We start from the raw sequence: 22,476 nt of genomic DNA on the forward strand, positions 1-22,476 counted from the left end.
AGAAAAAAATAAACATACATAAATTATAATCCACCACACGAACATTTACAAACAATTAACCCGAGTCACACACACACACACACACACACACACACACACGGCACATAAAAAGTGAGAGTGCCGTGTGGAACTGCTAGGATTCGTGTGCCTCTCTGTGTGTGTGTGTGTGTGTGTGTGTGTGTGTGTGTGTGTGTGTGTGTGTGTGTGTGTGTGTGTGTGTGTGTTTTAAGGGTAACTAACTGAGTGTAAAGGTAAAAGTTTAAGAGAGTGAACATTTAAGTGTGTGTGTGTGTGTGTGTGTGTGTGTGTGTGTGTGTGTGTGTGTGTGTGTGTGTGTGTACAGGTACGTTACTTACCTGGGCAGCCCCCACTATCCTTCACTCATCTACCCGTGTGGCTTGCTCTGTGAAAAGAAGAAAAAAAACACGTTAATAAAGAACAACAATAACATAAAAAAATGACAACACCGACAAAACAACAACAACAACAACAACAACGACAACAATGACCACAACGGAGAGCTTAAAAATATCATGGGAAAGTACGGAAAGGTCAATTAAAGGACAAATTCATCATCTTTATAATCATCATAATCATATTCAAATACAAAAAAAAAAAAAAAAAAAAATAAAATTCCAGCAGTTGTGTGTGAGGTGAGGTGGCGGCAGCGAGGAGGAGGAGGAGAGGTAGAGGAGGGAGGAGAAGATTAAAAGGGAAGAGAGAAGAGTGGTTCGAGTGTAAGAGAGGAAGGGAGAGAAACGAGCAAAGATAAGAGGAATGAAGGAGGGAAGTGTAAGAAAGAGACGAAGGAAAATAAATAAAAGGAAGTGGCGGAGGGGAGGGAAGTGAGAGGAGAAGGAAGAGAGGGAGATTAAAGAGAAGGAAGAAGAGGAGGAAAACGAAGAGGTGGAAGATGGAGAAAGAAGCAGAGTGGAAAGGATGAGGAGGGAAGGAGGGAGGGGAAACGAGGGGAAGAAAGCAGGCGAAAAAATGAAGAGAGGAGAGGAAAAAAGGCGGGAAAAGGGGAGAGAAGAACTAAGGGAAAGGAGAGAAGGATGGGGAGGGGAAGAGAGGAAGAGGGAGGAGAAAAGAGAGGAGAAAAGAGGAGAAAAACGGATAGGAGAGGCTGAAAGACAAAGAAGAGAGAGAGAGAGAGAGAGAGAGAGAGAGAGAGAGAGAGAGAGAGAGGAAAGGGGAGAAAGAAAAGGGGAAAGGAAAGGGAAGAACAGGGAGGGAAAGACGACAAAGAGGAGTGGGAGAGGGAGAGAAAGGAAAGAGGGGAAGTGAGGGAATGGCGAGAAATGAGGAAGAGGGGGAAGGGGAAAGGGGAGGAAGGGGGAAGGGGGGCGTTGGCAGACGGGGGATGGAAGTTATATTTATGTTGGCAGGGGCTGGCAGGGTAGGGTGCCAGTGCCCTCCCTAACCCCTTAACATCTGGCACTCCTCCTCTTCCTTCCTTCCTTCCTTCGTTCTTTCCCTCCTTCGATACACTCCCTCAAGCGTTCCCTTGTCTAACTTTCCCTTTTTCTTCACTTATTTTTCCTCCTCCTTATTATTTCATCCTTTAATATCCTTCATTGTCTTCGTTTCACCTTTTCTTCATTGTTTTCCTATTCTTCATCTTTCATCACTACCTAATATTCTTTCATTCACGCCAACCTATTCTTGTCTTCATCTTTTCTTCTTATTTTCTTTTTCTTCACCTCTTCCGTCAGTACATACTATTCTTTTATTCACTTTTATCTTTTCTTGTCTTCTATATTTTCTTCCTCTCTTCTCTTCGCCCTCTTTTAATTCTTCTTATTTTCTGTCTATATTTAGTGCATCTTCTCTTTCCTATTGTCTTCTCTGGTTTTCCTCCATTCCTCTCTTAACTCGTTTCCTAAATCGTCTAATCTTTTTCTTTCTCTCCACTTCTTCCACCTCCTTCATCCTACTTTCCTGTCTTACTCTTTCTCTTCACTCCTCCTTTATTTCTTAACTCCCTGCCTCCATCTTTCACATTATTATATTTTCTTCCTTCGTTTCTCTTTTCATTTCATTATTTTCTTTCTTCTGTCTCTCCCTTTACCAACACTTTCTTCCCTCCTCTTCCTTCCTTTCTTTTATCTCCTCTAGTTTCTTCTTAGTCTAATCCTCCTCCTCTTAATTACTTGCAACTTCTTTATCTTCCACTCAACTTTATATTCCTCTTCTTCTTTACGCCTTTCTTTCGTTCTCTTCTATTCCTCTATTCCTGACATCCTCCTTCTTCTCCCCTCTTCAAAATAGTTCTCTTCTCTCCCCTTCCTCCTCTTTTATGGGTCGGCTATTACGTATATTCCGTCACCATCGCCATCACCACCACCTCGACCGCCGCCAACACAACCACCATTACGATGACGAGGAGGAGGAGGAGGAGGAGGAGAAAGAGGAGAGAGAGAAAAAATTGAGGTGGTGGCGAAGTGACATTAAGTAACAGTCTCCTCCTCCTCCTCCTCCTCTTCCTTCTCCTCCTCCTCCTTGTTAGTGAGGGTCGTTCACCTAATGGAAGGTTTTAATTTGACGATAAAATTAAAGTTCAGAGACGAAACGAAGAGGACCCCCAAAAAATGTAAGAAAAAAATGGAAATAAAGAAGCAGCTGATATATTTCACCCCCCGAGGAAGCGTCAGGAGGAGGAGGAGGAGGAGGAGGAGGAGGAGGAGGAGGAGGAGGAGGAGGTCAAGTATGAACAGTAGCCATAAACACCTCCTCCTCTTTTCCCTCTCCCTTCTTCCTCCTCCTCCTCCTCTTCCTCCTCTTCTTCCCCCCTTCAACCAACACTCAACCCCCTTTTGGGTCTGGCTCCCCCCTCCCCCCCTCTTCCTCCTCCTCCTCTTCCCTCTACAGCCTCAAAACAATCCTTCTTCCTTTGAACTCTGTGGGAGGGGGAGGAGGAGGAGGAAGAGATGAGGTGGAAGACGAGATGAGGCGTGAGGAAGATGAAAGGAGGAAGAGGAGGAGGAGGAGGAGGAGGAGGAGGAGGAGGAGGAGGATACATATAAGTGAGACGGGAAAGGAATGTCACCAAACTCTAATTATGAATCTCTCTCTCTCTCTCTCTCTCTCTCTCTCTCTCTCTCTCTCTCTCTCTCTCTCTCTCTCTCTCTCTCTCTCTCTCTCTCATTAATCAGTGCCTCCAAAAGGGGAATAGACACGTGCCGGAAAGAAAAGGAAAATAAAGAAAATAAAAGAAGAATTTCCTCTCCTGACCTCCCCCTGGCAGGAGGAGGAGGAGGAGGAGGAGGAAGAGGGGGAGGAGGAGGGGAAGAAGGAGGAGGAGAGCTTTCTTGGTATTGTGTGTGTGAGAGAGAGAGAGAGAGAGAGAGAGAGAGAGAGAGAGAGAGAGAGAAACACGTGACAGGTGAGGGGAATGCAATCAGCACCTTTTTTAATACCTGTGTGTGAGTACAAATTATAAGGGAATCGGATCCTCTATAAGAAACATTAAGGGAATTCATGACTTTTGGGTTCGATTCCACCCCACTCTTTTTTGGGTACATTTTCCTTATCAATCTACATTCCACTCCTTAACTTATTTATTCCCAAGCCTGGCAGGTCTATTTATACAGCTAATCTTTCCTTTTTTTTACTAATTAAACGTCTCAATCTTGTCATTAGAATATGCTGTTCATCCATCATTAGTTTTCTTCCATACGAGTTTTTGTGTTTAAGGGGAAGATAGAGATGGATAAATAGATGGATTGACAGGTAGATAGACTTTTTTTTTACATCAATGGACACGGCTCAAGGGCAATAAAAAGAGTACAAAAAAAAAGCCCGCTACTCGCCTCTCCTATAAAAGATAAAAGTAAAGAGTAGCCCAAAGAGAAGTCAGACAAAATAGTCATACAAAATAGTCATACAAAATAGATATAACTAAAGGTACCCATTCTTACATATAATTAAGGAATCTACCTGTCGTTATTTCAGTTCACGAAATCTAAAAACGAAGAACAAAAACGACAAATAATTAAAAATAGAATCATGAAAAAGCGGATCGGGTGATAAAATGTTCCAAAAATAGAAAAATTACGTAAAATAAAATGATAAGAGAGAGAGAGAGAGAGAGAGAGTGTCAGTCAGTTCCAAATTCCTCACCTCTTCACTTTCTAATCTAATCATCGACAGGTAAAGGTCAGGACACAGTGGACATAATTACTTTTTTTCCAAACGTCATTACATTATCAAACTATATAAAGAACCACTGTTAAGACACATCCACTCCCACCCACTCCCCCTCAGCCACGCACTCTCCCTCCTCATCCACGCACTCTCCCTCCTCATCCACGCACTCTCCCTCCTCATCCACGCACTCTCCCTCCTCATTCACGCCTCTCCCTCCTCATCCACACCTCTCCCTCCTCATCCACACCTCTCCCTCCTCATTCACCTCTCTCCTCCTTATCCACATGCTCTCCCTCCTCATTCACACACTCTCCCTCCTCATCCACGCACTCTCCCTCCTCATTCACGCACTCTCCCTCCTCATCCACGCATTCTCCCTCCCCACCAACCTCCTCTCACCCCTCTTCCACCCTTGCTCGTTCCTCATTCATCCACTCTTACAACTCATCCAATCTCTCCCACTCCTCATCTTCCGTCTCTCCCTCTTCACTTCCATCCTCTATCACTCCATATTCATCCACTCTCCTTCATAAAACCTCTTACTCAAAGTCCTCTCTCATCCACATTCAAGCATCTTCATCCACACCTTACTCAGCCATGTGTCCAGTCAATCAGTCACACAGTCAGAGCCATTCAGTCAAGACATAAATGAACCAAATAGGGATCAGTCCGTAAACCAATCAGAGCTATCTAGTCAGTAAGTTAAGACATTCAGCTGAAGAACCAGACAGCCAACCAAACAGTCAATCAGTCACTCAGCCAATCGATAGACCAAATATATCAAATAGCAAGCAATCAGCCAGTCAGCCAGTCATTCATCCAATAAAGCAGCCACCTAGTGAGTCAGCGAGCCCGTCAGCCACTCAACCATTCAGTCAGCCAGCCAATAAACCAGTCACGCGTTACGTCGGCGAACCATTCAGTCAGTCACCCAGTCAGCCAACCAATAAATCAGCCAGTCAGAAAGCCACTCAGTCGGTCAGTCAACCAATCAACCCGCCATACATTAAGTCAGCCAGTCAGTCAGTCAGTCCGCCAGCCCGTGCATCTCTCCCATACTTGAGTCCCATTAGGCTTGCAAACAAAAGCCTTTATTTGTGGTGCGGTAAACGGCTCGGGGCTTTTTGCTGGCGCCGAGTAATGGTCTTTGAAATGGATCAGTAACAGGTAGATGGATAGATAGATAGAGGGAGAGACAGAGAGGGAAAGCATGCAAATGGATAACGATATTGGTGGTAGAAGTGGTGGTGGTGGTGGTGGTGGCAGTGGTTGTGGTGGTAGTGGTGGTGAGTCCTTGGCAATACTGGGCGCGAGTTTCTCAAGTGTTTAATTTCCAAAGTTTTGCCCTGTGTGGTAGACCTGCCTCCTCCTCCTCCTCCTCCTCCTTCCTCTTTCCTCCTCCTCCTCCTCCTCCAGTAACCTTGACCTTTCCAGCGGACAATAGGGTCATTTTCCCGTCCGGTCCAATAATGAATCACTTTAATAACACTCCAAGGGTCAAACTATACTTTTCATGGACATTTTACTCTTTATTTTTTACTCCCATCCTTTACTTTATTTTTCGCCGTATTGCTTGACCCTGTTTGGCGCTCCATTGTTCCTCCTTTTCTTTTTATTATAAGTGTCTGTTTGTCTTTGTGTTGACTGATGCTCTTTTTTTGTTGTTGTTGTTCTTCGTGTTTAGCTTTATTATTTTTTTGTGGTGATCAATGTCCTCTTTATTTTTTACCACCTCCATCTACTATTGTTTTGCTTTGTTGTCTTATTGTTTTTCTTTTGTTGTTGTTGTTTTAAGTGTTTCTCCGCTTTTCAGTGTCAACGCTTTCCATGTCCTCGTTTCGTTTATTTTTCGTTTTTTTTTAATATTTTTCTGTTCACTGCGTTTTGTCTCGGCGCTTTTACACATGCAGTTTTATTTACCTCCCTTTGTTCATGTGTGTGTGTGTGTGTGTGTGTGTGTGTGTGTGTGTGTGTGTGTGTGTGTGTGTGTGTGTGTGTGTGTGTGTGTGTGAGCCATGTGCCACTTTTACTTTCTTCCATCTTTATTACCTTCACTGTCTCTTTATTTACGTGCCTTGTTAGAGGTGATGAACGGCGGGTCACGTTTTTACTTTTTATTATTATTTTACTTTTACTATCATCATTATTTTTTTCTCCGTGTTCCTATCTTCGTTAACAATGCATATTTTACTCCTCCTAATCTTTTTTCTATTGTCTGTGTTTTCTCTCTCTCTCTCTCTCTCTCTCTCTCTCTCTCTCTCTCTCTCTCTCTCTCTCTCTCTCTCTCTCTCTCTCTCTCTTACTATCAGTCTCTCTAATAATTATCTTTACGTCAAAGGGGTAATTGCGTGTCTCTAACGTCACTGTGTGTGTGTGTATGTGTGTGTGTGTATGTGTGTGTGTGTGTGTGTCCCCTCACCTACAACCGTCATGAGTCATCGCATAACCACGAGAGAGAGAGAGAGAGAGAGAGAGCATATACCTGACTTATATAATACCTTGAAGAATGACTTGCCGGGCCTTTCCTATGAGCCTTGAGAGCGACGATGCTTCACGGAGAAAACCGGAAGAGTAAACCAGTGAAAACTAAACCACTTTCCGGCGATGGTTGTGTAAGACTGAGATAACGGACTAGTTCCCAGAGGAATGACAAGTTGATAGGTATTATTATTATTATCATTATTATTATTATTATTATTATTATTATTATTATTATTATTGTTATTATTATTATTAAGTCTATGTAGTAGTGGTGTACTTAACCGGTTATTTGTATTGGGTAAAAAAAATAGAGGAAGAAAAGATAAAAATGAAAAAGACTGATAGATAGATATAGATAGATAGATAGATAGATAGAGAGAGAGAGAGAGAGATTTTTATGCAAAGGAAATGAATCGCAAACATACACACTAAGCTGGACAAGAAGAGGAGTAGGAGTAGGAGGAGGAGGAAGAGGAGGAAGAGGAAGAGGAGGAGGAGGAGGAGGAGGAGGAGGAGGTCACAGGTGTTTTTATGTTACCTGTGACGTCTTTCGTATGACCGATCATCTTTCAACTTCCCCGTGTGTGTGAGAGTGCGTGTGTGTGTGTGTGTGTGTGTGTGTGTGTGTGTGTGTGTGTGTGTGTGTGTGTGTGTGTGTGTGTGTGATAATAATTACGAGACACTAAATAACGAAGCGGAAAGAGAAATAAATAGTGAAGAACAACCTCTCTCTCTCCCTCTCTCTCTCTCTCTCTCTCTCTCTCTCTCTCTCTCTCTCTCTCTCTCTCTCTCTCTCTCTCTCTCTCTCTCTCGCACTGTTTACTCGCATGCTTCGCCATCTGCCTGTCCATCCGTCTAATGATTGCCAATTTCCTTGTGCCAACTTGACAGGGGTCGCTTTTGGCCTGTCAACCCCTGCCTTACGTCACCCTGAACCTTCCCCTGCAATGCCCCTCGTTCGTCCCTGTCATCCCCCCCCTCTACCCCTGTACCCCCTGTCACCTCCCTCCCTCCCCCCACATGCCCCTGTCACCCTGCCAACCCCATGCAATGATGACTCGTCCCCTCCTTGCCAACCCAGTCAAGTGCTTTTCCTTCCATCTTCCAAAGTACACAGGCTTCTCTCTCTCTCTCTCTCTCTCTCTCTCTCTCTCTCTCTCTCTCTCTCTCTCTCTCTCTCTCTCTCTCTCTCTCTCTCTCTCTCTCTCAACACTATCTCGTTTCCCTCTTTTCTTCCTTTTTCTTTTTGCTTGTTTCCTCTTTTTCCAGCCCTGCCTTCACTCTCCTGTCCGTCCTCTTCTTTCCTTTAAAACTACATACTCGTCTTTATTTATTTTCCCATCGCCAAGGAGCTTCAGTTTCCTCCTCTATTCCCCTTCTTCCGTGTATTATTTTTAACTGTCTCGTCTGTAACGGTATGTTTATTCTTTCTTATTTTTCTCATTTTTCTCTGACCTAGTTTTCTAAGTTCATTGTCCTTCGTAACAGCATTTTCATTTCCATCTCCTTTTCAGGCAATATCAGTGTAGGGATGGCGGAGTTTTGTTTGTTCATATCAATAGTCCCCTTACCTCATTCCCCCTGTCAATACTACGACATTTATTACCCCCTTTTTTTCATTGTATTTCCATTAGTTTCCCCTTCCTTCCATATCACCCACCAGCCAATACCGATGTAGGGCGGGCTTGGTTTTGTCTCTCCCCCCCCCCCCCCTTTTTTTTTTTACAGGACAGGAGTCGGTTCTATGGCATAAAAACTATAAACATTACCCTTATCTCCCTCCCTCTGTCAATGGTACTTCTTCTGTTGGCATTTCTAGAAGTACCTTGATTACTATCCCAACCCTTTTCAATTACATTACCTTAGTTTTTCCATTCATGTTTCTACTGTGCGATTCTAACCCCTTGTGTGTCCTCCCAAAGCAAACAGCGAACATGTCTGTCTCTCTTTCTACTAGCTTTGTTTTTCTCTATTCAAGTTACCTATATGTTTTCAAGGGTCCGTATATTCAACTCTTTTTAATATATTTGCTGTCTCTCCCAAAGCAAAGGGTGTACTTATCTTCCTATCTTATTCCTTGCTCCGTTATTCTGATTTGATTTTCTTATATGTTTTAAAGTTTCGTATATCAGCTCTTTTTTTTATATTTGTCATCCTTCCAAAGCAAAGGTGTACTTATCTTCCTATCTTATTCCTTGTTCCGTTATTCTTGATTTTATTTTCTTATATGTTTTAAAGTTTCGTATATCAGCTATTTTTTATATTAGTTGTCCCTTCCAAAGCACACAGCGTACACGTCTTCCTTCTCTCCGTCCTTGCTCCGTTTTTCTTTATTTGATTTTCTTCTATGTTTTAAAGTTCCATATAGTCAGCTTTTTTTTATATTAGTTGTCCTTCCAAAGCACACAGCGTACACGTCTTCCTTCTCTCCGTCCTTGCTCCGTTTTCGTCTCTATTTACACTCCCTGTCTTCTTGTTTGACCTCCTGTCCCCTTCCATCATTTTTTTCCTTCCTCCTGTTTTCCTTTCGGCATTACCCACCCTGTCTTGTTGTTTATCTTGCTGTCCCTTTCGTTTATCTTTAATTTTCTGCTTGTTTAACTTTCTTTCCTTTCCAATACACTTACCGATCCTTCTTTTTCCCCTTTTTATCCTATCTTTCTTTCTCTCAGCACTAAACGGAATGTCATCTTGTCTAAATTTCTGTCCTGTGCAATATAGTCAACGCGATCTCTCTCTCTCTCTCTCTCTCTCTCTCTCTCTCTCTCTCTCTCTCTCTCTCTCTCTCTCTCTCTCTCTCTCTCTCTCTCTCTCTCTCTCTCTTGTATTCTCTTCCCTTCTCCTCTCCTCTCCTTTCTCTCTCTTCTTTACCTCTCCTTTTCTCTTTTATTCTCTTTCTTCATTCTTTCTTTATTCTCCTTACGTCCACATTCCTTTTATTTATCCCTTCTCTCTGTCTCCTTTACGTCATGTCATTCTCTTCTCGTTCGCTTTATTCCCATGTTCGTATTTCCTCTTTTTTTTCTTCTCTTCTCTTTCTCCCTCTCATCTCCTCTCTGCTCTTATACGTTGTTTGTTTCCTCCTCCTCTCCTGTTTGATTGTTTGTTTGTTTGATTGTATGTCTGTGCAAGCAAGGTCCAGCTGCTCTCTCTCTCTCTCTCTCTCTCTCTCTCTCTCTCTCTCTCTCTCTCTCTCTCTCTCTCTCTCTCTCTCACACACGATCCCCTTTAATCACGGTTTTAATGATTCTCACATTTGACATTTATTCATCTCTCTCTCTCTCTCTCTCTCTCTCTCTCTCTCTCTCTCTCTCTCTCTCTCTCTCCATTTCCTCGATCATGTAAAATCCGAGTGACGGTAAAAAAGAAAAGAAAAAGCAAGAAAAAGGAGAGAAAAAAAGAGTGGAGGGAAAAGGAGAGGAGGGAGGAAAAGAGGAGAGAGGAGGAGGAAAAAAGGAGGAGAGAGGGAGGAGGAAGGAATGAGAGAGAGAATGACAGACCTCCCCTTTCCCCTTCCCTCTCTCCCATTCCTCCTCCCTCCCTCCCCTCCCCCTGCCCTACTTTTAGAAATAATCGTGATAGGAAGCTACTGTCGCCCCCTATTCCTCTACCTCTACCTCCTCCTCCTTCTCCTCCTCCGCCCCCTCCTCCTCCTCCTCCTCTTCGCGACCCTTTCAGAAAAGTTTATCTGTCCTCTGGCAAATTAGTCCACCGGAGCGAGAGAGAGAGAGAGAGAGAGAGAGAGAGAGAGAGAGAGAGAGAGAGAGAGAGAGAGAGAGAGAGAGAGAGAGAGAGAAAACGAAAGACAAAACAACAGACAGAATGACAGACAAACACACAGAAAAAAATATATAACCGCAAGAGAAAACACAATTCGAAAAACAACAAAAACAACCCACCAACACAATCTCATCAAAATCACTGCAGGAGGCCAAAAAATTCCCTTAATTAAGCCCCCAGGTGAGGCGCCAAACGGGGGAACACCTGAGTGGATGGTAACAGGTAAGAAAATGAACTTCCTACTCACCTGTCCCCCCCCGGCCTTGTTTGAGGAGGAAGAGGTGGAAAGGTGGAAGAAAAAGGCGCAGAGAAAGAGGAAATGGAGGAGAAAGTGATAGGATAAACAGATGATAGAAAATAATAGAATAAATGAATAGGAGAGAATGATAGATAATAGAATGATGGACAGGATAGTAAGAAAAAGGAGAAGAAAAGTGGAGAGGAAAAAGGATGTGGAGTAAAAAAAAAGAGACAGGAAAGGGAAAAAGGTGGGAAAGAGGAAATGAAATAGAAGGAGAAGGAGGAGGAGGATGGAGAGAAGATGTAGAAAAAAAAAGGATATGGAGGAGAAAGAATTTAAAGAGGATGAGGAAATGGTGGATAGATGGAAGGGAGAGATGGAGAGGAAAAGGATGTGGAGGAGAGTTTGAGGAAAATGAGGAGGGAAGAGGCAGAGAAAACAGATATGTGGAGGAGAAAAAAAATTAAAGAGGATGAGAAGGTTGAAAGGTGGAGGAGCAAGATGGAGAGAAAAGGGATATGGAGGAGAAAGAGTTTGAAGAGGATGAAGAAAAGGTGGAGAGGAGAGGAAAAAGATGGAGAGAAAAATTATGTGGAAGAAAGAAAAAAGAAAAATAAGTAAGAGAAACAAAAAATTCAAAGTGGTATATGGAAGGGGAAGAATTGATAAAGGAAATGAAGAAGGAGGAGGAAGAAGTAGAACAGGAGAAGATATCAAGAGGATGGAACGAGAGAAGGGAAATAAAAAAGAAAAAGAAGAAGGCAGAGGGAGAAATACCAAAATAAAAAGGGAGGACAGAAGAGGAAAAAGGGAAAAGGAGAAAAAGTGCGAACGAATAGGAAATGAGGGAATACGAAGGAGAGGAAAGGGGAGCATGGAGGAAAAGAAAGGATGGAGAAAAAGGATGTGGAAGAGAGGAAAATAAGTAATGAGGGAGAAGATGGGGGAGCGGGTGCCGTCTCTCTCTCTCTCTCTCTCTCTCTCTCTCTCTCTCTCTCTCTCTGTACTAGTCTCTACGTAACTGTTGCACACACACACACACACACACACACACACACACAGCCTTGGCATCTTTGTAGCTAGGTAACTTAGTCCTGTGTGTGTGTGTGTGTGTGTGTGTGTGTGACAGAGATACGGCGAGAGAGAGAGAGAGAGAGAGAGAGAGAGAGAAGAGAGAGAAGAAGAGAGAGAGAAGAGAGAGAGAGAGAGAAGAAGAGAGAGAAGAGAAGAGAAGGGAGTGAGTGAGTCCTAGTCAGGGTGAGTTAGTGAAATTCTCCTGATTAGATCAATTAAGAAAGGTGTCACACTGCCAACACCTTTCCGTGCCAAGTGAGAGAGAGAGAGAGAGAGAGAGAGAGAGAGAGAGAGAGGAGGAAGAGAGAAGGATGAGGAGAGAGAGAGAGAGAGAGAGAGAGAGCAGAAGCAGCAGCAGCAGGCGAGAGTGAGCCAGGATCAATACCGTCAAGTAGGGACTGGTGGTGGTGAAGGCAGCTCCTCCACCTCAACCACCCCCGCCTCCACCACCACCACTGTTACTCCACCTCCACCACAAACATCACAATTCTTACTACCATCACCACACCACCATCACCGTTACTATTACATCTTCGTTACCATCACCATCATCATCATTGCCATTTTTCACCATCCACTGCCTTACATCATCGCCTACATTATATCATCTTCTCCACTACCACTAACTCCACCACCAGTCAACACCACTACCACACTACCACTACCCCAACACAATGCCGCCCTTCACTACCCCTCCACGTCAACTGCAACCACTGCATCTTCATCTCTTTACTAACATACCCAACCCTTATCACCACCACTACTACTACTACTACTACTACTACTACTACTACTACTAATACTAAAAAGAAAAGAACAATAATCTAGAAGCAAAATACCCCAAAAAAGACTAATAATTGAGTTTACAGTCTGGGAATTGCTTCTCACGCACCACACGCACACGCACACGCACAAGCACATTCACACACACACACACACACACACACATACACACACACACACACTCTCTCTCTCTCTCTCTCTCTCTCTCTCTCTCTCTCTCTCTCTCTCTCTCTCTCTCTCAAACGCTCCATGGAAAGTGAAAATATTATACAGAAAAAGAGCTGAGAGAGAGAGAGAGAGAGAGAGCAGGGGGAAAATCTTTATTGTTGGAGCGTCTGAGATGACTCTGACCACAAGGGCACATGAGGGAGGAGGAGGGGAAGGAGAAGGAGGAAGAGGAGGAGGAGGAGGAGGAGGAGGAGGAGGTAAAAGAAGAAAAGGGAGAGAGGGAGAAAGAGGAAGAAAAGGCTGGAACTGACCCAACTTCCAGCCCTTTTTTCTCTCCTCTCTCCTCTCTTCTCTCTCTCTCTCTCTCTCTCTCTCTCTCTCTCTCACTGAGGCGGACAACCAATGGTCTCACGCCTAATCTAAAACGAGCAGTGATTGGTCAGGGCCAAAGGGGAAGGAGAGAAGAGATTGGAGGAGATTTGGAGAGAAAGGAGGGAAGGGAAGGGAGGGAAAAGAAGAAGGGAAAGGAAGGGAAGGGGCGTGGCGCTGAGGAGACCACGCCCTTCCCTGTGCCTGACCAAGAGGAGGAGGAGGAAGAGGAGGAGGAGTTGGAGTTTGAAAAGAAAAATAAGAAAGGAAGAGAAAAAAGAAAATAGAATAGAAGAAACAGGAATAAAGAGTAGAAGAAAAAAGGAAATAAAAAAGGAGAAGATGAAGTAGAAACAGTAGAAGAAGAAGAGTGGTGAAGACAAACAAGAAGAAAGGGAAGTGAAGCTTTTTATTCTCTTCTTTCTTTCTTTCCTTCGTTCCTTACTTCGTTCCTTCCTCCTTCTCTCTTCCCTCCTCCTCCTCCTCTTCATCCTCCTCCGCCTCCTCCTCCTCCTCCTCCTCCCGTTCGGCCTAACAAGCCATCCAAGTCTAAAGCAACGACATCATCAGGAACTCTCTTCGAAAACATCTTCTTTGACTTCCTAAACGACCCGAGACAACGACCGACAACCCGACGTCTTCCCTTTATCTTTGGTCTTCCGTTTTCTTTCTCCTTTTTTCCCGTTTTCTTTTATTCGTTGTTGTTTTTTTCACTTCCTCGGCCTTGTCCTTTTGCTTCTTCCATTTTTTTTTAACGTTCTTTTTTTCCATCTTTTCCTAACCACTCTTTTTTTCTCTCTTTCTCTGTCTCCTCCTTCTGCCTCTTGTTTTCCATGTTTTTTTTCGTCTTTTCCTTCAGTTTTCTTCCTCCTCTTTTTCTTTTTCTCCTTTCCTCCTGATGTTCTTCCTGCATTCTCTTTTATTATTCTTTATCCCTCTGTATTTTTTTCCCATTTCTTCCTCTTTTTTTTCCTCTTTCCTCTTTATCCTCTCTTATTTCTTTCTCCCCTTTTTTAGCCGATCCAAAAGGCTTTCTACCGTTCTCTCGCATTTTCTTTATTCTTTTTCATTCCTCTCTACTTCTTTCCAATTTCCTCTGTCCTATTCTTTCCTACTTCAAAGGCTTTCCGACATCCTTCCTATATTCCCTTTAGTCTTCTTTCTTCTGTGCTTCTTCCATTTCTTCCTCTTTTTTTTCCCTTCTGCCAATTTCAAAAACTCCACTTCCTCCAAATCTTCCCATTTCCTCTTTTTCTTATACCTGTTCCAAAAGCTTTCCGACATTCTTCCTATACACCCTCTTTATTTTCTCCACTTCTTCCCTTTTTTCCCACCCATTCCACAGCCTCTTCGTCCGTCCCCATAGTCGCCAGACACTCAGCAGGCCTTCAGTACCCAAATCCAAAGGCCTCTCGACACCTACATTCTCTATTCCTCTTCTTCCTCTATTTCTTCCTCCTCATTTCCTCCCTCTTTCCCCATTTCACAGCCTCTTCGTCCCTGTCCCCCGCCGTCGCCAGCCACTCAGCGCGGGCCTTCACGAGCGGCGGTAATGAAGTCGACGCTTTACTCACGAGGATCCCTGGAAGGCGCCGGGAGATGCTTATCGTCGCTCCGTCATCGCATAAGCCTCTCCCGCCGCTCCTCCCGCGCTACTAATGGCACTCACTGTCTTCCGCTTCTTGCTCCTCAGCCTCCTCCTACTTAAATGGGTTACTCTTATGCTGTACCCATCACCACTACCACCACTGCCATCTTCAACACTACCGCCACTATCACACTATCACAGCCTTAATCATCAACACCACTGACGTCACAAACACAACCCACATCACCAACACCACTGCTACTATCACGACCTCCATGACCGCTGCCACTGTCACTATTATCACCACCTTCAACATCACCACCACCACCACTCCTCTCGTCACCTCCATCATCATCTTCGTCATCATCAGTTTTTATCGTTACTCTTTCGTCTGGTTTCCGCTCTTTTTTTTCCCCTATGATCTGTTTTTTTGTTTTTTTCACCTTCTCCACTTCCCTATTCTTCTAAAACCTCCTTCCTGTTTTCTTTCTCCTCCCCTATTTTTTTCTCCTACTGTCTTTTTCTTCCTTTCTTCTTCGTTCTGGTTTCTCTTCTTCATTTTTTCTTTTTTTGGTTTCCCTTACTTTCCCTTCTCTTCCTCGTTATTTGCTCATGATCCTCTCCTTTAGTGATTCTTCCTCTCTTCCTTCTCCTATTTTCCTTTTCTTCTTACTTTATTAATTTTACTTTTCTCGTTTACTTCTACCACCACAATATCGTCATCTTCTTCTTCTTCTTCTTCTCTTTCTCCTTCTCCTCCTCCTCCTCCTCCTCCTAAAATGTAATCGGTCACTCACAAAGCACAAAAAAAAAAAAACGAGGACAAAAAGAAAAACAAAAAGACCAAAAAATAAGTGAAAAAGAAAGTGAAGTCCAGGAGGAAATAACAACAACAACAACGAAGACAACAAATAGAATAAGTAACGAAGCGAAGAATTAACAACAAACAAACAGATATACGAACAAACAGGTGAACGAACGGTATAAATCTCCAAAATTAGGTGGGCGGCCTAAAAAAAAAAGAACGAAGAAAAAAATAATAAGAATAGGTGAAAAGAAGAAAAAAAAAGGTCATCGGCACAGAAATCTTTAGTCCCTTGCCAAACCTTTAACGAAATCCCATCAACCTCCTCCTCCTCCTCCTTTTCCTCCTCCTCCTCCTTTTCCTCCTTTTCTTCCTCATTCTTCTTCTTTTGGGTTCTTTACTTATCAGTGGGATGATTAGAAGTAATAAATGGAGAGAAATTTTGCCATTCTCTCTCTCTCTCTCTCTCTCTCTCTCTCTCTCTCTCTCTCTCTCTCTCTCTCTCTCTCTCTCTCTCTCTCTCTCTCTCTCTCTCTCTCTCTCTCTCTCTCTCTCTCTCTCTCTCTCAGAAAAAAAAGATAAGTAATAATAGCTGAGAAAAACTAAGAAAAATATCAAGAAAAAAACGACAAATACACAACAATAATAACAAGACACAACAATAACAATAACACAAAAACAATAAAAAAAAACACGAAAGCAAAAAGCAGATCATTCTCATTACTTCCCTTCACTCACATACAAACACCCACCATTTCTCCTTTCTCTTCATTACCTGCCGCCTTTTATCTCCCCGCCCCCCCCCCTCCTAACACCAACACCACAACTTCCCTCCTTCCTTCATCCCCCATCAACGACCTCCTTCTCTCTCTCCCTCTTCCCCCCCTCCTCTCTCCTCTGCAGGACAGGTGAATTAGGCTGGGAAGTCGGCCGGTCGTTTGTCCCCCGCCACACGCACTGCCATGCAAACACCAACACGACGCAGCACTGACCCAAACCAGTGTAGCATCGCAGGTGCCAAATTCTGACTACTTAGAATGCACATCGCTTGTTTGGTCATGGTACACACACACACACACACACACACACACACACACACACACACACACAGAAATACATACAAAATAAAAATAAACAGATGAATAGACTGATAAATAGACAAACAAATAGATGGATATATAAATAGAGACATAGATTTTGACTGATAGGACATATAGATTGTTAACCACACACACACACACACACACACACACACACACATACTCCCCCCCGTTTTAACACACAGACAAAACTACATCTTAAGAGATCGAAACAAGCTTCATCGGTGTATCTTAATGAGTCAAGGTGCGCCACGAGGAAAGGTAAATGCACAGGTGTCACGGGCAATCATAGCGGCCCCTGATGTGCCTGATAAGGATCGATGGGGAGGTTAGCGGCGCCCCGGGGAGCTGTAAAACCATCAGGAGTAATGTACAGAGCTAACACTTCGTTCTTCTATAGCCACAAAGGAATAAGGAGGAGGACGTAAGGAGGATGACCCGTGGACTGAGACATATAAAATTAATAAAGGATATGATTCACCATGTTTTGCTTTCTCGCATAGGACAACACGTGACAGAAGAAACGGATAGACATTTGACTCATGCAGGATATGAAGTAAAGGAAAAAATACATAAAATAAATAAACAACTTCGACGGATGTTCTTTCCTGCAAATAGAGAGAAACGTAACAGACGAACAGAGGGACAAAGACATTTCAGACGGACAGACATGAACAAGGACACACGCGAGTACACAGACAAACACCGTGAAGAAACAGAAACACACACAGAGAAACAGACACGTCCTAAAACAGCCAGAGAAAAGGACAAAAGGAGACACGAATTCATACACAGACAGAGGTTGAGAATGGCACAGCGCCACACACACGCAGTACAGACGAGAAACAGACAAGGAGACACAGACAACCACACAGACACAGACTAACAAGGACACACACACACACACACACACACACACACACACACACACACGGGGCAGCAGGAGACAAGACACATTAACCTGTAAGGAGAGCGAGATTGAGCAACACACCGACGCACACACACACACACACACACACACACACACGACCACAGACGAGACACAGACACATTGCAACACAGAGAGACAAACAAGGACACGGACGGGGCAGCAGGACACAAGACACATTAATATTAGAGATTGAGCAAGACACCGACACACACACCGACACACACACACACACACACACACACACACACACACATAAGCACAGACAGAGATTAAGAGAAAGACACCCACGGGCAACAGAGCACAGGTAACACAGGTATGCAGACGGATATACAAACATACAAACACACGGACTCTTCTGCCATGATGGGTAGATGCCAATCCGGAGATGCAAGTCCATGAGGGGAAAGGGGGAAGGGGTGCAAGAAGGGGGGGGGTGTAGGAGGGGGTGCCAGGGTGCGTGAGTGCGTGCGTCAGGCCGTGTCAGGTGTGAGACAGGTGCAATGATTCAACAGTCAAGAAGCATTTAGATTAATGGTGGACTTCCTCTATTCTTTCCTTTATTCAGTTCTTTATGTCTCCCTTCTTTCTCTCCTCCATTCCGTTGTATCTTATTTCATCTCCGTTTCCTTCCTTCCTTCCTTCCTTTATTCAGTTCTTTATGTCTCCCTTCTTTCTCTCTCCTCAATTCCGTCGTGTCTTATTTCATCTTCCTTCCTTTCCTTCTTTCCTTCCTTCCTTCCTTTATTCAGGTCTTTATGTCTCCCTTCTTTCTCTCCTCCATTCCGTTGTGTCTTATTTCATCTTCCTTTCCTTCCTTCCTTCCTTCCTTTATTCAGTTCTACATTTCTCTCTCTCTCTCTCTCTCTCTCTCTCTCTCTCTCTCTCTCTCTCTCTCTCTCTCTCTCTCTCTCTCTCTCTCTCTCCCATTTCCTTTTGCTGTCTTCCTTCCATGTATCTTCTTACACTCCCATTTTTTTCCTTTCCACCTCTTCTCTTTCGAATTCCCCCATCTCCTCATTTCTCTATCCTCCCTTATCTTTCCTTTCCGTTCCCTTTCCCTTCCCTTCTTTCCTTTCCTCCCTCCATTACCCTCACGTCCCATCTGTTAAAGGAATGCGTACCCTCTCCCTTTCTTTTCACCTTCAAGGACATGAGAGAGAGAGAGAGAGAGAGAGAGATTCGCAACGTCTAGAACTCTCTCTCTTCGACACGAGAACAAGTGATGAAGAAAAGAAGAAAAGAAAGAACCAACACACCGAGGCAATTAGTCAACGAAAGAAACCTAAAAAAAAAAGAAGAAAATACGACAAGCGAGAACCAGAAACCGAAAAAAAAAAGACTTAGAAACCACGTAAAAGAAAGTCGAAGACAGAGAAAGAAAAGAATGATAAAAATTAAAATAAGAGGAAGAAAACGAAACGAGGTATTAGTAGAGCAAAAAGAAGTAAAACAAAAACGAGAATAACATGAACAAATAAACCAAGAACGAAGGTAATAAAAAAAAAAAAAAATCAAGAAACAAACAAAAACAAAAAGAAAAACAAAAAAACTGAACCAGAATATAATAATGATGAAAAAAGTTGAGTAGATAAAGAAAAACGCGACAAAAAACTCAAAAACACACAAAAAAAACACAACGGTAATAAGAAAAAACATCAAGAAACAAACAAAAAGAAAAACAAAAAAACTGAGCCAGAATAAAATAATGATAAAAAAGTTAAGTAGATAAAGAAAAAAAAACGAGAGTAAAGAAAAACGGAAGACAAAAAAACTCAAAAACACACACACAAAAACACGAGTGAAAGCGAGACCGAGATAAAGAAAACGAAAACAAGACCCACACAGAAAGAGAAAAGAAAGGGAGACTAAAAAAAAAAAAAAAAAAAAAAAGGAGGGGTGAGGGGGGGTCGAAGAGGAAAGACAAGGAGGCGGCGACTGACGGGGGAGGACAATGAAGGGGGGCGGAGGGGGGCGTCTGAGGGGGCGTCTGGAGGGACTCAAAGAAACCAACCTTCCCTCGGGCGCCTTCCTACGACCTTGACCCGAGAGTCGCCGACAACACGTGTCTGGGCGCCGACAGGTTGAGGACAGATGAGAAGAGGAGGAGGAGGAGGAGGAGGAGGGGGAGGAGGACAAAGAGTAGAGGAGAAGGAAAAGGAGGTGTGTGTGTGTGTGTGTGTGTGTGTGTGTGTGTGTGTGTGTGAGGGGGCAAACAGCATAGAGGGATCGTGTTTGTGTTTGTGTGTGTGTGTGTGTGTGTGTGTAAGCATTACCCAGCGTAAGGAAGGAGTAAACAAGAGAGAGGGGCACCAAAGAATAGACGGAAGGGGCGTGAATAAGGAATGGGTGGGCGAAGTAGTAGATAGGAATGAGAGGAGGAGGAGGAGGAGGAGGAGGAGGAGGAGGAGGAGGAGGAGGAAAGAGAGGCGGGCAAGAAGAAAGGAAAGAAGGAAGGAAGAGAACAATTTGACTGGGTAGAAGAGACGGAAAGGGAGGCAGGAAGGAAGGAAAGAAGGAAGGAAGGAGGAGGAGAAGATAACTACTCGACTGGGGAGAAAAGGAGTGCGAGAGGCGAGAGGAAGGAAGGAAGGAAGGAAGGAAGGAACCCAGGAAGTGCAAGGAACAACTCGAAGGGGGAGAAAGGGAGAAAGAGAGATGGGGGCGTGAGGAGAAGGAAAGGAAAGAAAGGAAAGAAGGAAGGAAAAGAAGGAAGACGGGGAGGGAAGGGAACAACAAGACGAGGGAGAAAGGGAGAGAAAGGGGTGTATAGAAGGGAAGGAAGGAGAGGCGAGAAGGGAGGGAGAGGGGTATGAGGAGGAGGAAAGTGAAGAGAAGAGGGACGTAAGACACAGAGGGAAGGGCTCGGGTCTTTGAAGCATCGTCGAGGGCAGAAAGAACAAGAATGCCTTGGGTGGTTTGTTTACATAACGCCCGTAAAAGCAAATAGATTGTTTACGACGTGTTGTTTGGGCTCTACACACACACACACACACACATACGAGCGCCATTAAAACAAATATGACACAAACCATTAGGGGGTAAAATAGAATAGAAAAATACACTCCATTTTAAGTAAAGAAAAAAAAGAAAACGGTGATTTATGATTCAATTCCGTGCCAAGAACACCAACACACTAACACCGTGAATTACTCGGTATGAAGAACTAGACCAATTATAGCCTAGTGTAAAAAATTAAGAGAGAGAGAGAGAGAAGAGAAGAAGAAGGGAAGGAAGGAAGGGAAGGAAGGAAGGGAAAGGAAGGAAGAGAAGAAGAGAAGAGAATGGGATGGCAGCAAGTTTCAAACACTCTCCAGGAAACAGGAAACTTTACACGAGGTCTTAACTAACAAATCACTACAGAGAGCTTGAAAGAATCTAAACCTCCTTCTACAGGAGCACGAGGCCTCTTAAACCAGCCGGAACGGACGAGTTTAGGAGGAAACTTAAACCTCTTGGGAACCGAAAAAGTGGGACCAATTTAAATCCATTCTGTAGGGAAAACATTTTGTGATTTGAAAGAGTGGATTTGAGGAACATCTGAATCGAATTTGAAAGCATTGCGATTGACTTTATATTCTAAGGAACTTTAAGATTTGGGAGCAGTGTAAGTGTGTCTTTTGACTTACACTGAATTTGAAAGCATTGCGGGTGTCTTTTTTGACGTATATGAAGATTTGAAAAGCATTACGTGTATGTATCTTTAGAAGAATAGGAAGATTTTAAAGCATTATGTGTGTGTGTGTGTGTGTGTGTGTGTGTGTGTGTGTGTGTGTGTGTGTGTGTGTGTGTCTTAAGAGGAATAGGAAGATTTGAATGCATTTGTGTATGTGAGCAGAATTTGAAAGCATTACGTGTGTGTATCTAATGAGGACTACGAATATCTGAGTCTCTTTGAGGAACACGAAAATTTGAAAGGGTTTAGAGCGTTTAGAGGAACATGAAGGTTTCACAGTCGTTTTGGGAACATAATGATTGGAAATTATTACGTGTGCCCGTCTTCTGAGGAATAGGAACATTTGAAAGTATTAACTGTCTGTGGATCTATCGGGAAACACGAATATGAAAGTCTTTTGGGAAACTGAGAATTTGAAAACATTATGTAAGTATTTAGAGAAACATTGAGATCTGAACACTGAAGATTTAGAGGAACCATGAATATTTGAGTCTTTTTGGAAACACGAAAATTTGAAAGCATATTATTGTCTTCAGAAACGTTAATGATTGGAAAGCATTTACGTTAGTCTTAAGAGAAACACAAAGATTTGAACATTGAAGACAAGATTTAACGGAACCATGAATATTTGAGTCTTTTTGGAAACACGAAAATTTGAAAGTATATTATTGTCTTCAGAAACGTTAATGATTGGAAAGTATTAACGTTACTCTTAAGAGAAACATAAAGATTTGAACACTGAACACTGAAGATTTAAGGGAACCATGCATATTTGACAGTCTTTTTAGAAACACGAAATTTTGAAAGTATATTATTGTGTCCACAGAGACGTTAATGATTGGAAAACATCACGTTAATCTTTAAAGAAACACGAAGATTTGAACATTGACGATTTAGGGAAACACGAATATTTGAGTCTTTTTGGAAACACGAAAATTTGAAGGCATATTATTGTGTCTTTAGGAACGTTAAAGATTTGAAAGCATAACGTTAGTATTTAAAGGAGCACAAAGATTTGAGCATGAAGATTTGAACATAACTAACTAAACATTGAAGATTTAGAGGAAAGTGAATATTTGAGTCTTTAAGGGAACACGAAAATTTGAAAGCATATTACTGTCTTGAAAAACATTAAAGATTTGAAAGCATTACGTGTGTGTGATCTAAATTTGTTCTCTCTCTCTCTCTCTCTCTCTCTCTCTCTCTCTCTCTCTCTCTCTCTCTCTCTCTCTCTCTTAGACTTGTATTATGTGGTTTCTAAGATTTATGGTTCTCTCGGTCTCTGGTTCTCGCTTGAAGTTATTATTTTCGGGTGTGAAACAAACAAACAAACA

At 43.0% G+C, this 22,476-nt stretch overlaps 1 pseudogene; it reads right to left on the reverse strand.

Annotated features, from left to right (window-relative positions):
* The window catches only part of LOC126993276 (plasma membrane calcium-transporting ATPase 2-like), a 157,307-nt pseudogene that overhangs the window by 45,705 nt on the left and 89,126 nt on the right, over positions 1 to 22,476 (reverse strand).

Source organism: Eriocheir sinensis, unplaced genomic scaffold (genome assembly GCF_024679095.1).
Source record: "Eriocheir sinensis breed Jianghai 21 unplaced genomic scaffold, ASM2467909v1 Scaffold595, whole genome shotgun sequence".
Taxonomy (NCBI): Eukaryota; Metazoa; Arthropoda; class Malacostraca; order Decapoda; family Varunidae; genus Eriocheir; species Eriocheir sinensis.